At 40.8% G+C, this 16656-nt stretch overlaps 1 protein-coding gene across 1 annotated transcript in view; it reads left to right on the forward strand.

Moving 5' to 3' along the window:
• Window positions 1–16656, forward strand: part of oxct1a (3-oxoacid CoA transferase 1a) — a 118582-nt gene that overhangs the window by 48796 nt on the left and 53130 nt on the right. The gene's annotated exons all lie outside the window — the stretch shown is intronic.

Raw genomic sequence — 16656 nt, forward strand, 5'->3', positions numbered from 1 at the left:
AGTTCATCTGACTCTGAGGAAGTATATGAAGGGCCAAAATATCCCTTTAAATTGTCTGCAAATATTGTTTTTATTGTGTTGTATTTGTAAATGTTGTACATTTGTATGATTTGTGTTCACGCAGGGCTCCCTTGGAAAAGAGGCCTTGGTCTCAATGGGGTTTCCCTGCTAAAATAAAGGTTAACAAAATGTTCACTGCTTCCAATCATGTCTCATTGACATTGTCCGGACCATGCAAAGTTCCCATTGACCACTGGTAGCTGAGCTAGCGTACATATTGAAAACCAGTACACTACTCGTTCAATCCTACTCCTTGTAGCAAAGTTAGCCAAAACCTGAAGAGAAGGCTCACCTTGTGGTGACCTCACACCTCTTTTTTTCCCAGTGGTAAATTTTCTCCAGAGCAATCGGAGGTAATTGCAGGAATCGCAGAAAATTGCAGGTAATAACAGTGGTCACATTTGCATAAAAGCTTTCCGATACTCACTGCGAGAGACTATTGACTTTTTTTTGTCTGTCTCTGTGTGAATGTGCATGCACTGGCCCTTTTGTGTGTGTGCTCACCTTTGAACTACTACTCACCAGAATCCGTGGCACAGCTCACCTGCTTGCCTACACACATGAATGGCTGTAGCATAGCATAGCTATAGCATAGCGTCCTAATGGAGCTAGTGATCTCAGACAGGCAGGTGGGACTCCCTGCCTGCATGTTCAGATCTACTGGTACATACTGAACATAACGTCTAGGATGTTTTGCATTTATTCTATTTATTGTCTGGTGCAAAGAGCTATCATACAAAGAGCAGTTTAACTATGAAATACATTCTAATAATAGGTGTCTAATATATGGAATATGGCCTAGTTTCAGGAGACTCTGGGTTGAGTTGAGAAATTGGCTACAGCAGATTTGAATTCAAACTGATTTGTTCAATTTAGTCTGACTGGCTGGAGGTAATTGAGTTCATTACTTTCGCAGAGCCAGGCCTTCTGGGCTGGTGTTGTGTTCGTATTTTGCAGCCTGACCCTATTTGTGCCTACTTCCTAATTCCACTCCATTATTTCATCCCAGTGCACCAACCAAGACAACAGAACATAACACACCAGGAAACTGTTTCAGTACACACACACATTCTGAAGTAACAGGCCTTCAACTAAGAGAGCTTGTTGGAAACAGATTGGTTGTGATGTCAATATTCGGCTGTTTCTCAGGTTAGTGGAATCAAGCCTGAGACCTGACTGTGGCAAAGAGTCCACACACGCATGCATAGACACAGACACAGAGGGAGTGGCTATGAATAAGTTGGATGCTAAGGGTCGCTGTCATCCTCATGCTCCATCGCCCGCAGCCAGACTGACCCCTACTTCCCCTCGCCGACACGCCTCAACACACTCACTCACACACATTCTCACTCACTCACTCACTCTCTCTCTCTCTCTGTCCTTCTCTCAACACATATCCAAGCTGCAGGCAAAGGTTAAATCTAGACTTGGTTTCATCTATCGTAATCGCTCCTCTTTCAACCCAGCTGCCAAACTAACCCTGATTCAAATGACCATCCTACCCATGCTAGATTACGGCGTTGTAATTTATAGATAGGCAGGTAAAGGGGCTCTTGAGCAGCTAGAGGTTCTTTACCATTCGGCTATCAGATTTGCCACCAAAGCTCCTTATAGGATGCACCACTTCCCTCTTTACTCCTCTATAAACTGGTCATCTCTCTATACCCGGCGCAAGACCCACTGGTTGATGCTTAACCCTCTTCGGCCTCTCTCCCCCCTATCTGAGATATCTACTGCAACCCTCATCCTCCACATACAACACCCGTTCTGCCAGTCATATTTTGTTAAAGGTCCCCAAAGCACACACATCCCTGGGTCACTCCTCTTTTCAGTTCGCTGCAGCTAGCGGCTAGAACGAGCTGCAGAAAACACTAAAACTGGACAGTTTTATCTCTAAATTCAAAGACTCAATCATGCACACTCTTACTGACACTTGTGACTGCTTCATTTGATGTGTTTTTTGTACAATTTTGTCCTTCGTGCTGTTGTCTTTGCCTAAAAATGTTTGTGCTTCCATGTTGTGCTGCTGCCATGTTGTGTAGTTGTCATGTTGTGTTGTTGTCTTAGTCTATGTAATGCTGTGGTGTCTCTTTTGTCATGATGTGTTTTGTCTAGGGCTGGGCGATATGGCAAAAATATAATATCACAGTATTATTATAATCTTTTGATGGTATAACAGTATTTTATGTTTCTGCATTTCCTGCCCTCATTTGAGGTCATTTCCACACTGCCATGTAGGGCTGCACAACAATTTAGGCCTTATTCTTTTTTTAAATGAACCTTTATTTAACTAGGCAAGTCAGTTAAGAACAAATTCCTATTCCTATTGACAATGACGGCCTACCTGGGAACAGTGGGTTAACTGCCTTGTTCAGAACAACAGATTTTTTGCAGAACAACAGATTTTTACCTTGTCAGCTCTGGGATTCGATCCAGCAACCTTTCGGTTACTGGCCCAACACTCTACCTACCGCCCCTAAACCAAAATGTTGCAATTGCAATTTGACTTGTGATTTAGAGCAAAACACTTTGGTGAACTGTTGGAATCATGGAAATAGAATGATTATTCTAATTCTATAGTTAGAATATAATAGTGAGCATACAGTGTTTGACATGACAACAAATGAAAATGCCAAGGAGAAGTTATTGTGACACATAGGAACCCAAGTGTTTCATAGGGGACCCTATAGTCTTTGGCTACATTGAATGTATTCTCTTAGCTACTTCATGGAGCGTACATATTCTTGCTTCGCATAGTCCTCTTCGATTTAGAAGATACCGCTGAAAAAAAAAACATGCAGATTTAGGTCTACACACCATCACTGGTATTATCAGGCTGGAAAGCTAGTTACGTTCTCTGACTCAGTACATTTATTAGCTAGCTAGCAATTAGCATTAGTGGTTAGATGTTTGCAGATGTAAGAAAAACAAATAGTGTAATTATAGAACGCTAGTGGATTTATATTAAGAATAAAGGTGAAAACAGCATTGTTGTCATCAACATTGTTGCAAATGCTGCATTGACCATGCAGAGACTGAACGTAAGTGTATTCTGGGCTACAGTCCAAACATTTAAAAGACACAGCCTATCCCATCAGCCCTCATAATTAAGTGGACACTTCTGATGACGTATCATGACATCTGACGAGTATACACTTGCATGGCAAGGGGAGGCCAAGATGGCGGCTTGAACAGACGCTTTTTTTACAGAGCTCCGCACCAAACTTCAGAAAGATTGTGAAGAAAACAAGTTTACAGTCATTACTATTACTGTTTTTATTTGTTCAAGATATAAGAACTTTCCTGTGACTGGAATAAGAATTGGATAATTTATTTTGGCATATCCATGCGAAGTCGTGACAAAGAAAGAAAGGAAGAAGCTAGCCGATCTATTGCTAATCAACAAGAGAGAGTTGTGCTTATAGACAACTGCCATAACTACGCTTGCCCTATGGATAATATCATGCTTTCGAATGCTGCTGAAGATGACGAATTCCCCTCTTTACCGTTTACTCCGTGCAAACCTCCACCCTCCAAAAAACCCAACATGAACTCTGACATCGTGGCTACCCTCTCCTTACTCGTCAACTCCAGGTCTGACGCCATTGAGAAAATGGTAGGCGTGAACACCATGGTTATCGAAGGCTTGAAAAAGACTGTGGAGTTTGCATGTGGTGAAATCAAGGATGTGAAAACGAGTGTGGCAAAAGTTGAGAAAAGTGTGGAAAAGGTGGAAAAGAATAACAATGTCTACCATAGACGTCTCACTGATCTGGAACAATACACAAGAAGATGGAACCTGAGACTCTAAGGCGTGCCAGAGGTGGAGAATGAGGATGTGCGAGGAGAGGCTATCCACATCTGCCAAGAAGTTATGCCTGCAGAGAAGAACAAAGTTGGTGATACCATCGAGGTTGTGCATCGCCTCGGCAAGAAGCAACAGCAAAACGATTCAAGACCAAGGGGTATCATCATCCTCTTCACTGCCCGATTCTACAGGGATGCTGTCTGGAAAGCTGCTAGGAAGAACGCCTTCCTTCAGAGCCATGGTATGCGTTTCGCTGAGCATCTCAGCCCGGAGGACATAGAAAGAAGGAACAAGTTGTGGCCAACGATCAAGAAAGCACGAAATGAGGGAAAGGCTGCTTACTTCGTCGGAGGACGAGGCTTCATTGTCAGGGTTTGTGTGCAGAGATGTAGCGGAGTTAAGCGCAGGACACAGGTGTTGAGCAAAACAACGGCGTTTACTCAAAATACAAGCAAAAATTCCTCAATGGGAATATAATAAACACACCAACGAAAACCACTAACGAAACAAACAATCACGGACAGAACAGAAATGTATGCCAGAGGGTTAAATAGGGAACATGATAGGGGAATTGAAACCAGGTGTGTGTAATACAGACAAAACAAAACGGAACTGAAAAATGGATCGGTGGTGACTAGAAAGCCGGTGACGTCGACCGCCGAACACCACCCGAACAAGGAGAAGGGCCGACCTCGGCGGAAGTCGTGACATTCATCAACGGTTCAGAAATCCATATTTCTCCCTAGAATCTCACCAGAAGGAATAGATTGATGGTTTCGGCCATGGTATTCTCATTTTCCTTGTATTGATTAATGTTACCTAACACTCATCAGGTGACTTTTTTTTCGGAATACTCAGGTACCTCGATTTAATAGTTTGTTCTTGTATGACCAGAAGGCCTATTTTGTTTACAAACTTACGAAGAAGACTGAAAGTTGTATTTATTTTTTATGTATACAGTAACTAAGATACTGCTTTAAAGGGCGTACATGTCTGCTCTGACTTTACACGGTTATTGTTCTATTTAGTTATTAATACTTATTTCCAAGTGAAAAAGGACTTAGGAACATGTATATGTAAAACATTTTTTTATTCCATTTTTTTATGATCAGTTTTCATATGCCCTTAAAATAGTAAGGTACCCTTTTATTTAAATTATTATTTTGTATTTTATTTCTCAGAATAGTTCCTGATTACACTAAAGAGGGTTTTTAGTCTCTCTTACTACAAAGAACCCTTGGTTTGGTCTTGAACATAATTTTCTGTTGAGTTGAATTTCAAAAGCTGGATAACATCTAGCTCAGAGTTAATGGAATAAGCTATTTTCACTTTAAGTTGACTTAAATGGTGCAGATCTCGGTTCATTATCGCTTACGTTCACTGCTCCTATGTTTGACTCATCCTAAAAAGTTTATACTTTTATATAATCTTTGTTGTTTTGTCTTTGTCTGTAGTTTCTCTTAATGCTAGGGGGTTATGAAACAATGTGAAGAGCAAGGCCTTATTTTTATTTGCTAAACAATTTCGAACAGATTTCTGCTTTTTTCAAGAGTCTCACTCAATTTCGGCTGTTGCCAACTTCTGGAGGTCACAGTGGGGCAACGATATTTGGCTTTCCCATGGATCTGAACGCTCCGCTGGTGTGACTACAATGAAAAATACCTTTTGGTGGTAATATTCTACACTCGGAATGTGACCCCTTTGGTACCTTTATTTGTCTTGTGATCAGTTACAATGACATTACGCTCATTACTGTAAACTTCTACAGGTACAACACCTAACATGAGAATGATGAGTTGCTTGAATCTATAGAGAAACATATACATCATTGGTTATCTAAATTTCCAAATTTGTTATTATTGATAGGAGGGGACTTTAACATTACTATAGATAATTCAACTGATAGATGGCCCCCAGGTAAGCCAACCAATCAGAATTTGGGTTTAATACTTTTTATGGAAAAGTTTGATCTTACTGATATATGGAGAGAGAGGTTTCCGGCCGACAGATCATTCACTTGGAGTAACAAAACAGTTTCCAGACAATCCAGAATATATTTTTGGCTTATATCCAAATGTATTGATGGTGAGTGTGTTACTACAAATATTTGTACTACTCCCCTCACAGACCACAGGGCCATTTACATTGATATCAAAATATTTACCCCTGATACTAACCTTGGTAGAGCATCCTACTGGAAGCTAAATAGCTCGTTATTAAATAATTATATAGTTACGTTTGAGGTTAAAGATCTGCTTTCACACTTTTGGGAAAGAGCTTGTGAAGAAAAATCTTATTGCAAGAACTGGGAGTTCTTTACATTTGAGGTGTCCAAATACCTTAGAAAATATGGTAGAAATCTTGCTAAGACCAGAAGAGCTGAGGAGGAAAAGGTGATCATTAAGATAACTTCCCTTTCTCAGAGGTCCCCAGCAGGCCTCTCGGGGGAGGAGAAGATGGAACTGATTGAGTTACAAAACTGGATAATATATATAGATTAAAAGCAGAAGGAGCCTTTATTAGATCTAGGAAAAAATGAATTGAGGAGGGAGAACAGAATTCATCCTATTTCTTTAGACTTGAGAAATTTCGCTCTACAAATAACACTATCCATAAGTTAAACATTGATGGTGTTATTACAGATGACCAAAAATGTATTGCTAAATACTGTAGCAATTTTTACAGAAAATTGTATAGCTCTATGTACTGTCAGGAATCCACAGATATATGTTTTTTGACTCACTGAATAATGTTCACTCTATCAGTGATATAGAATCTAAACAGTGTGATGAACCCATCAAAGTTGAAGAGATCATAGAGTCGATCAAACATCTAAAGAACAATAAATCACCAGGTGTTGATAGAATTACATCAGAATTTTACAAATTATTTTCTGAACAAGTAGCTCCCTTCCTATTTTAAGTATTTTTAGAGAGTATTAAAACAATGTTCTCCCTCCTACAATAAGTCAGGGGTTAATAACACTGATACCTAAGCCTAAAAAAAGAAGTGCTGCTCATCGATAACTGGTGTCCAATTTGTCTTCTTAATAATGTGTGATGGCATTTTCCTGTATTACCAACTGAGGAGAGTTACAAACTACACACCAGTCAGAGTTATACTTAAACTTAATCTTTAATGAGCTTTAAGCTTTATCCTTTGACTTTCAACAATTCACTATCTATAATGAATTTTGAGAGTCACTACAGAAGAATACAAAGATCTTTAATAGCCAAGATACACCCCTCTCAACTTACATGACGAACCACAGATCTTAGGAACAGTTCACAAAGGTTAAGATTTGTATGAAAGATATCTATAAAACATAGCAGACAGTTACTGCTGTGTCAACAGTTCTCATTGTAAAGACCAGTGTCTGGCCCCCTCCTACTCCAAACTGGAACCCGTCTCACCCTGGTACGGTATAGCACAAAAACATTACCTTTACTATCTGGAATGCTCTTTAGGCTTTATTACCCAAAGACATCATAAATCTCCTCTGTCAGTGCTATCTCATAGAGGCCCATCCTCAGTGGAACACACACACACAATAGTCGACAGAATACTCTATTCTGTCGAATAAAGCAACCATTCTAATGCAATACAAAGATTATAATATAATCTTACAAGCACTATAACATAATCTTTCAATTTTCCACGACATATGACTATAAGATATTAGCCTTACTACTTGCAAAAATAATTAAAGAAGTCCTGGATGCAATCATTGATGAAACACAGTCTGCCTTTATGAGGAACAGACATATTTCTAACAATATCAGACTAGTATTAGACATACTTGACTGCTCAGACCTAACAACCGAGGATAACTTCATATTATTTTTAGATTTTTATAAAGCATTTGACACAGTAGAACATCAGTTCCTCTTCCACTCCCTTGAGATACTTGTCTTTGGGGATTTTTTTCTGTAAGTCTATTAAGACTCTCTATACAAATGGTAACAGCTCTATCAAATTGAAATATGGCACCTCACCTAGATTTGAGTTAAAGAGAGGAATTAGGCAAGCTTGTCCTATCTCTGCATACCTGTTTTTATTAATCACCGAACTTCTTACAAATTCTTTAAATAATAGTCCTGTACAAGGTATTTCCATAGCTGGTAAAGAAATTATTATAAGCCACCTGGCTGACGTAACTACACTTTTTCTGAAAGACGCTAACCAAATTCCCATATCGATCAATGTGATACAATCCTTTTCCAAAGCGTCTGGTCTATATCTTAACATTAATAAATGTGAACTCATGGCTGTCAAAGATTGTGTGACACCTTCATATTATGGTATTCCAGTAAAAGAAGAACTTACATATTTAGGCATAACCATTACAAAGGATCAGAAGTCTAGAGGCTTACTAAATTTTAACCCTCTTATTTTTTTTAAACAGAAGACGCTAAATCAATGGCTACAGGGGGACTTATCTTTAAAAGGAAGAGTCCTAATAACCAAGGCTGAAGATATCTCTAGACTAACATATGGTGCTCTATCTTTATATCTCGACGGTAAAATAAGCAAGGAGATAGACCAGATGCTTTTCAACTTTCTGTGGAGAAACCGTACCCATTACATTAGGAAAACTGTTGTAATGAACACTTATGAGAATGGTGGGCTGAATTTTCTGGACTTTACTACCTTAAATAATACTTTTAAGATCAATTGGATAGAACAATCCCTAAGAAGACCCACTTCTATGTGGAATTTTATTCCTCATCATGTCTTCTCTACTTTTGGTGGCCTTAACTTCATGTTGGTTTGCAATTATAATATTGATGAAGTTCCAGTGAAACTTTCTGCTTTTCATCGGCAGGTTTTCTTGTCATGGTCCTTAATTTATAAGCATAATTTTTCTCCACACAGATATTATATATGAAATAATCGGGATATATTGTATAAAAATACTTATTTTGTTTTTAGTGAGCCAACTGGTAAATGCAAGAAGGTCTTTTACTCAGTTATAAAGGAATTCTTATTCTTACCTTTTACAAGGTCCCTGTAACACCTAAAGATTTTGCAATTGTTTTAGATGCCATTCCCTCAGGTGTTGCTTTATTATTCAGGAACGTGTCAAGACCTAACCCACAGAGCATACCTTCCATTAACCCTGTTGACTCATCAGTAGGAAAGATTTGTTTCTCTTTTGGTCTATTCAACAACAGAGTGATACGAACCTTGTTTCAGCAGGATGTTGAATCTATCTATACCTCATGTCATGCCTTATTGGAATGGATTTATTGATAATATCTGTTGGGGAAAAGTTTGGATGTTGCCACACACATACCTACTTGTTAACAAAATTAAGGAAGTTTCCTTTAAAATTATTCATAAATATTATCCTGCCAACCACTATATGAAGAAGTTTAAGGAAAACAAACTCAAATTGTTCCTTTTGTAATGACCACCCAGAAACAGTGTTGGTGTAACGTTCGTCTTCCTCCTCGTCTGAGGAGGAGCAAGGATCGGACCAAAGCGCAGCGTGGTTTGAATACATACTATCGTTTATTAAACGAAGACGAAAAAACACTTGAACAAACTACAAAATAATAAACGACGTGAACAGACCTGAACCTGAGAACATATAAAACATGAACGCAGGAACAAACGAACGAAACAGTACCGTGTGGCGAACAAACACAGACACAGCAACAATCACCCACAAACAACCAGTGAAAACAGCCTACCTTAATATGGCTCCCAATCAGAGACAATGACAAACACCTGTCTCTGATTGAGAACCATATTAGGCCAAACGAACAAACCTAAACATAGAAACAAATAACATAGACTGCCCACCCCAACTCACGCCCTGACCATACTAAATAAATACAAAACAAGGGAAATAAGGTCAGGAACGTGACAGTTGCATCTTTTTTGGCATTGTATTCATGTAAGAAAACTGTGGCAAGACATCAGTAGATTTATAATTGAACACATTTATGAAGATCTTACACTATTGTGGAGAGATGTACTGCTTGGATTCTTTACCTACGATAGAAATAAGCTGAAACATTTTTATGTAATTAATTTCATTATTCTTTTGGCCAAATTTCATATTCACAAATGTAAATTTACAAACAAAACACCACCTTTTCTTACCTTACAAAAATAAATTGAACTGTATTTTAAGACAATTAAATACTCTACTAACAAAAAAGCTGTTAGAATAATAAGTGTATGTATGTCCCTTAAGGTCCTTGTATAATGTGATATTGTACCCCCCTAGCCCAATTGTCCTTTGTATATTATTTATATATACGTGTGTTTCCACATGTACTTCCTGTATTGATTTGTTGTTAATAAAAATTAAAAATTAAAATATATATTTTTTAAATACACTTGCATGGCAAGGGGCGAGGAAGGAAGGAATGATTTTTAAATGGACCGCCCATGACCGGAAATTTGTCACTCGTTCATCCCGCAATGATTGTGTTTTCAGCTACCGGTAGCTTGTGGGTGGTTTATATGCGCTACAGTCAATTATGATTGTATGTCTACTTACATTAAATATATAATTATTAATATATGCCTACTGTACGATAGCTAGCAAATCAATTAGCTAAATAACGTTAGCCTGCCTAGCTGCAAAAAGGCTGCGAAAATGTTTGATTTCTACAATTTCCAAAAGCTAACCAAACAAAAACGTCATTACTTTTACGAGATGTGTTTGTGCCGTCGTGTATTAGTAGCACAATTTCTAACTTATTTACATTCATTTTTACTTACACTTGTATGTTCACTCCATATTGACGTTGAGTTTTTAATTTTTGGCTGACTTTTCTTAGCGGATGTACGATCATCACGAATTGAATTATGGGGCATTTCAGGCCCCGGAGTGAACATAATTGTACACTCGCCAACTCGATTAAAAACGAGGACTGAGGGGCTTACGTTGCCAACTTCCCTTGCTTGGCTAATCATTTGGACCGCCCTCAAAGATGGTAATGGGGATTCCCCCAAGGGCATAAGATGAGGGTAAGTGGACAAGGGTTTGTCTTTTATGAGTTTGAACCGCAGCCCTTGTCGAGGAGGAACAACAAATGCGCTCCTTGAGTGACAGGGTGTGTGGCTAGGTCTGTGTGGAAAGCGGCATGGAGGGAGATAGAGTGCGGAGAGAGATGACTGAAGTAGCGAAGTACTCATCGTTTTTGATTGTCTCCTTGGTATATAACGAAGGTTTAGAAAGGCTGAGCCTCCGCTCAAAGAGAAATGGATGCCCTTCATATGTGTACTGATCAGAGCAATTTGTCTGAACGTCCTTTAATGTCAACACACAAACACACACATACACACAGCTGAGGTGGGACAGGGCTGGGTCACAGCAGTTCATTCACATCAGTGGATTTGTAAAAAGGTCTTATCAACAGCCTTGTGTGTGTGTGTGTGTGTGTGTGTGTGTGTGTGTGTGTGTGTGTGTGTGTGTGTGTGTGTGTGTGTGTGTGTGTGTGTGTGTGTGTGTGTGGAACTCCTGTCTTATTCATTTCCATTGATCACATCAGCGAGCTGTACCTTGACTTGACGTTTTGAACTAATAATATGACTGGGGCTGAAGGAGGTGAATATGCTGGGCACAGCTAACCACAACACACTAGGACAAAGGCACACACACATATACACACTGTATGCCCGTCAGTTTGAGATTAATATGCCCTGACAGCGCTCAGAGTTCTAAAAAAGAACACACTGACCAAAAAAAGGTGTGTGTGTGTGTTTCCCAGTGGACCTTTCATTCCCTGTGTCTCCCTCCCAGGTCACTTCAAGCCTCTCCCCGCTCTCATTGATGTGAAAATGCTACTACAGACACAGGAATATCAATTAACATATGTATGTGTGTCGATAGGTGGTTTGTGTGTGCGTTTGCGTTCCTGTGTGTTTTATTGTCTTTTGATTCATTCCAGTTCTGTTCTGTCCTGCTGAGCCCTGCTGCAGCCCCACTCACACACCCATCGCGCAGATCAAAGCCACACTGGGCCCTTTATACACATATAATATTTAAATTGGATGAGTTTGTTTATTGTGCTGGCTGGGCTTGGCTTAGCTTAGGTAACAGCTCACTGAGCTGAGGACAGACTGTGTGTCGAGTGAGACAGGGTAGAGCGACATGGTTGGGTGGTGTAACACCCCCTTACAATGTCGTCTTCATCATCACTATCACCATCACCCTCTAAGGCAGCAGGGCTGGTGATTGAATCTGGTATCTAGGATGTAGGCTATTGAAGCACATACAGAAGACGTATAGAAACTAGTCTACAATCATCCCCCCTCCATATGTTCAACCACTAAGGTCACACCGGAGCGCTATTGACAACTAGAGATATGGAATATGAACCTCTAGCATGGCTTGTCAATCACTCACTGGCACAGCTGCAACCCGTCTGAAGCAGTTTATTTTAAAAAAGCCTAGTTCTCCGCTAATCTGGAAAACCTTGCCTGATTGCTCTAAACCAGTGGTTCCCAAACTTTTTATAGTCCCGTACTCCTTCAAACATTCAACCTCCAGCTGCATACCCCCTCTAGCACCAGGGCCTGCGCACTCTCTCAAATGTTATTTTCTTCCCATCATTGTAAGCCTGCCACACACGATACATTTATTAAACATAGAATGAGTGTGAGTTTGTCACAACCCGGCTCATGGAAAGTGACAAAGAGCTCTTATGGGACCAAGGCACAAATAATAATATAATAATAATCAATAACTTTGCTCTTTATTTAACCATCTTACATATACAACTTTATTTGTTCATCAAAAATTGTGAATAACTCACCACAGGTTAATGAGAAGGATGTGCTTGAACAGATGCACATAACTGTGCAATGTTGGGTTGTATTGGAGAGAGTCTCAGTCTTAAATAATTTTCCACAAGGTCTGTGCCTTTATTTAGTTTTCATGCTAGTGAGGGCCAAGAATCCACTCTCACATAGGTACGTGATTGCAAGGTACGTGGTTGATTAAATTATATTTTCACAGAACCGCTTGTTGCAATTTCAATGAGGCTCTCTTGTTCAGATATTGGTAAGTGGACTGGAGGCAGGGCATGAAAGGGATAACGAATCCAGTTGTTTGTGTCATCCGTTTTGGGAAAGTACCTGCGTAATTGCACACCCAACTCACTCCGGTGCTTCGCTATTTCACATTTGACATTGAGTTCATTTGCACACACAAAATCATAGAATGATGGAAATACCTGTGTGTTGTCCTTGTTAATGTAGACAGAGAAGAGCTCCAATTTCTTAATCATAGCCTCAATTTTGTCCCGCACATTGAATATAGTTGCGGAGAGTCCCTGTAATCCTGGATTCAGATCATTCAGGCGAGAAAAAACCACCCTGATAGGCCAGTTGTGTGAGAAACTCTTCATCATGCAAGCGGTCAGACAAGTGAAAATTATGGTCAGTAAATAAAACTTTACGCTCTTGTCAATACTTTGCCCCTTGATAACCAGCGCACTTCTGTATGTTGTAAAAGCATTACATGGTCGCTGCCCGTATCATTGCATAGTTCAGAAAATACACGAGAGTTCAGGGGCCTTCCTTTAACAAAGTTAACCATTTTCACTGTAGTATCCAAAACGTCTTTCAAGTTGTCAGGTATTCCCTTGGCAGCAAAAGCCTCTCGATGGATGCTGCAGTGTACGCAAGTGGCGTGGGGAGCAACTGCTTGCACTCGCGTTACCACTCCACTATGTCTTCCTGTCATGGCTTTTGCGCCATCAGTACAGATACCAACACATCTTGACCACCAAAGTCCATTTGATGTCACAAAGCTGCCCAGAACTTTAAAAATATCCTCTCCTGTTGTCCTGGTTTCCAGTGGTTTGCAGAAGAGGTTGTCTTCCTTAATTGATCCCCCAAAAATGGAACGGACATATACCAAGAGCTGTGCCAGGCCCGCCACGTCTGTTGACTCATCCAGCTGTAACGCATAGAATTCACTGGCTTGTATGCGAAGCAGTAATTGTTTCAAAACATCCCCTGCCATGTCACTGATGCGTTGTGAAACAGTGTTGTTTGATGAGGTCATTGTCTGTATAGTTATTTGGGGCCTTTTCCCCCAGCATTGTCCCAGCCATATCCGCCGCAGCAGGAAGTATTAAGCCCTCCACAATAGTATGGGGATTGCCTGTCCTAGCTCACCATATAAGACGTTTCTAGCCCCTTCTTATTAATGGCATCTGTTGCTTTTATACATGTCTTACTACTCGAAAGTCGTCTTAATTCTCGCTCAAAAAACTCCAGTGGCTTATTTTTCAAATTGGCATGTTTTGTTTCTAAATGTCTGCCCAAGAGTGACGTTTTCATCGAGTTGTGAGATAGTACTTTTGCACATATAACACACTGTGGCTGAGGAAAGGCACTACTCCCAATATAAGTGAACCCCAAATCAATGTAGTTCTCATCATATTTGCGCCTCTTCGATGGTTCAACGTCCCTGTCTGTTGTTCGGTGCTTTCCCGGGTAAGGGGGCAGTAGCTCTTCGGCTGCATCAGATTCACAACTGTCATTGTCCATACAACAAATGTAGAATTACCCCGGACAATTTGGCCAGGTGCAATCTTATCGGCTTCTAATTAATTTTATCGTCCAAAAGCCTGCAATTACCTGCTAAGGAAAACCTTGGTGTGTGTGTGTGTCCGTGCTTGCATTCCGTGTGTGTGCATCTGCTTGTGTCAGATGCTGCATCAGCCCCTAGCAAAGTGTCAGTCTCTCATCCCCACCCTTGGCTCCCCTTTCGCACTATCAGAGATTTAACCCAGAGAGAGAACGCGCCTCAATCACTTTACTGCCCTGAACCGCCCGGCTAACCACCAAAGCCCCTGTAGCCATGACAACGCTTAGATGGGATCCTTTCGGCTTTTACCCATTGGCTCGTCTCAGTCAGTCATTGTAGAGTGTGGAGGGAGAGGAAGCTGAGATAAGGAAGGACTCAATTCTATGTGTCTGTAAATGCCCACCTTTAAAAAAAAATATTTAACTAGGCAAGTCAGTTAAGAACAAATTCTTATTCACAATGACGGCCTACCGGGGAACAGTGGGTTAACTGGCCTTGTTCAGGGGCAGAACGACAGATTTGTACCTTGTCAGCTCGGGGATTCGATCCAGCAACCTTTCGGTTACTGGCCCAACGCTCTAACCACTAGGCTACCTGCTGCCCCCTTGTGTGAATGCAATAAATATATAATATTCTCTGTTATATTGGAGTGGAGGATGTAGGGGGAAAGTAGAGGGCTGCAATTTATGTTGTCCCCCTTTCTGTAGAGATCTCTTTTTTTCCTCGTTTCTGCAAGTCGATTTGGCCTACCTCTCCCTCTCTGAAGTGTCTCCCCTCTGAGTCTTTATGAAGAGGGATGATTTCAGCATCGTATTATAAGATTATTGCTCCTGAAAGAGTCCCTGAGCCCCTCTTCCTCTCTCTAGCATTTTCTCTGTCTCCTTTCTCGCTCTCTCTTTCCCCGCTCTCTCTCGCGCTCTCCGTCTCCCCCCCGTCTCTCTCTCCCCCCCCTCTCTCTGTCTCTTCCCCCCTCTCTCTCTCCCTCTCTCTCTCTCACTCACTCTTCCTCTCACTCTCTCTAACCCTCCCTCTCTCTCTCTGTCTCTCTAAAGCTTAGCGAGGGTCTACTTCAGCAGAAAGTGTTGTTGTTATCTCATGCTGCTCTTCATAGGCAACTGGGGTACCATAACAAACAGCACAGGACGATGGGATGAAGGGGTCGGAAAACAATGGGCTCACTCCAAAGATGTTAATATTCTTGCAAAGAGGTTTAGACCCAAAACAGACACTTACTTTTGCAGCACACAACCTTCTATGACAGCTAGCTAACGTTTGCGATTTAACACAAAACAAACGGAATGTGTCAGCTTGGGTTAACGCTCACAAACGAGCCATTTCCCTTGTTGAACGTACTTCTGGTAAATAGAAGTGTGCTGTCCAAAATATCTCTAGTCACCGGGTTCTTTAAAGGAAGAGAGTGTTTACCTTCTGCCCTTTTTACCGAGTCACGTTGACCTCTTTCTTCCTGGGATCAATACCTATTACAATGAATGTCTCATTAAATAACATGGGGAACATATCTCAGGCAGAACCCAGGACACACTCTGGAAGTAATTCATTTAGCAGGAAGCTTTCTGAAAATGTTGCTTAGTAACCAGCCAACTGAGGCTGGTTCATTTTAAAGCTTTTTAATGAGCGTTAGCTATCATCTTTGCTAGTCGTCATAGCTTCTGTTATGTGGCTGGTATGATTGGGGTTTAGATTCCTTGCTAAGTGACACAGTCAGTAATGATGTCTTCACCTCCACATTGTGTAATTCCCTTATGGTTGACCCTAATGGATTACTGATGATGATGATCATGGTGGCGATGAAGACAATTGAGATGATGATTGTGATGCTTCTTGAGACAATTGAGATGATGATTGTGATGCTTCTTGAAACCCTTGCCAACACCCCTTCTTCAGGCCATACTTGGACCATTCCAAGTCCTTCTAAATCTAATAACATTGGGACAGAGCTTGTAATGTAACACCAGGTTTCTCCTTGTGATGGACAGAACCTGCACCCACCTTCCATCACCTCTGATCCCAGGATCAGGCCCTTTCCCCTGGGCTCGACCTCTCTAAAGGCCCCACTGCCAAGCTGTCGCATGAAAGCAGCTTACTCTAGGCTTGGTGGTTGTCAAAGCTGGGGAAATGAATACAGTGTGGTTCCTGCTCGCCGTTAGCAGATCGAAAAAGAGAGGTTTAAAGACACGCTCCTCTAAAACTCTGTTTCCACCCTCTA

This window comes from Salvelinus namaycush, chromosome 1 (genome assembly GCF_016432855.1).
Source record: "Salvelinus namaycush isolate Seneca chromosome 1, SaNama_1.0, whole genome shotgun sequence".
NCBI lineage: Eukaryota > Metazoa > Chordata > Actinopteri > Salmoniformes > Salmonidae > Salvelinus > Salvelinus namaycush.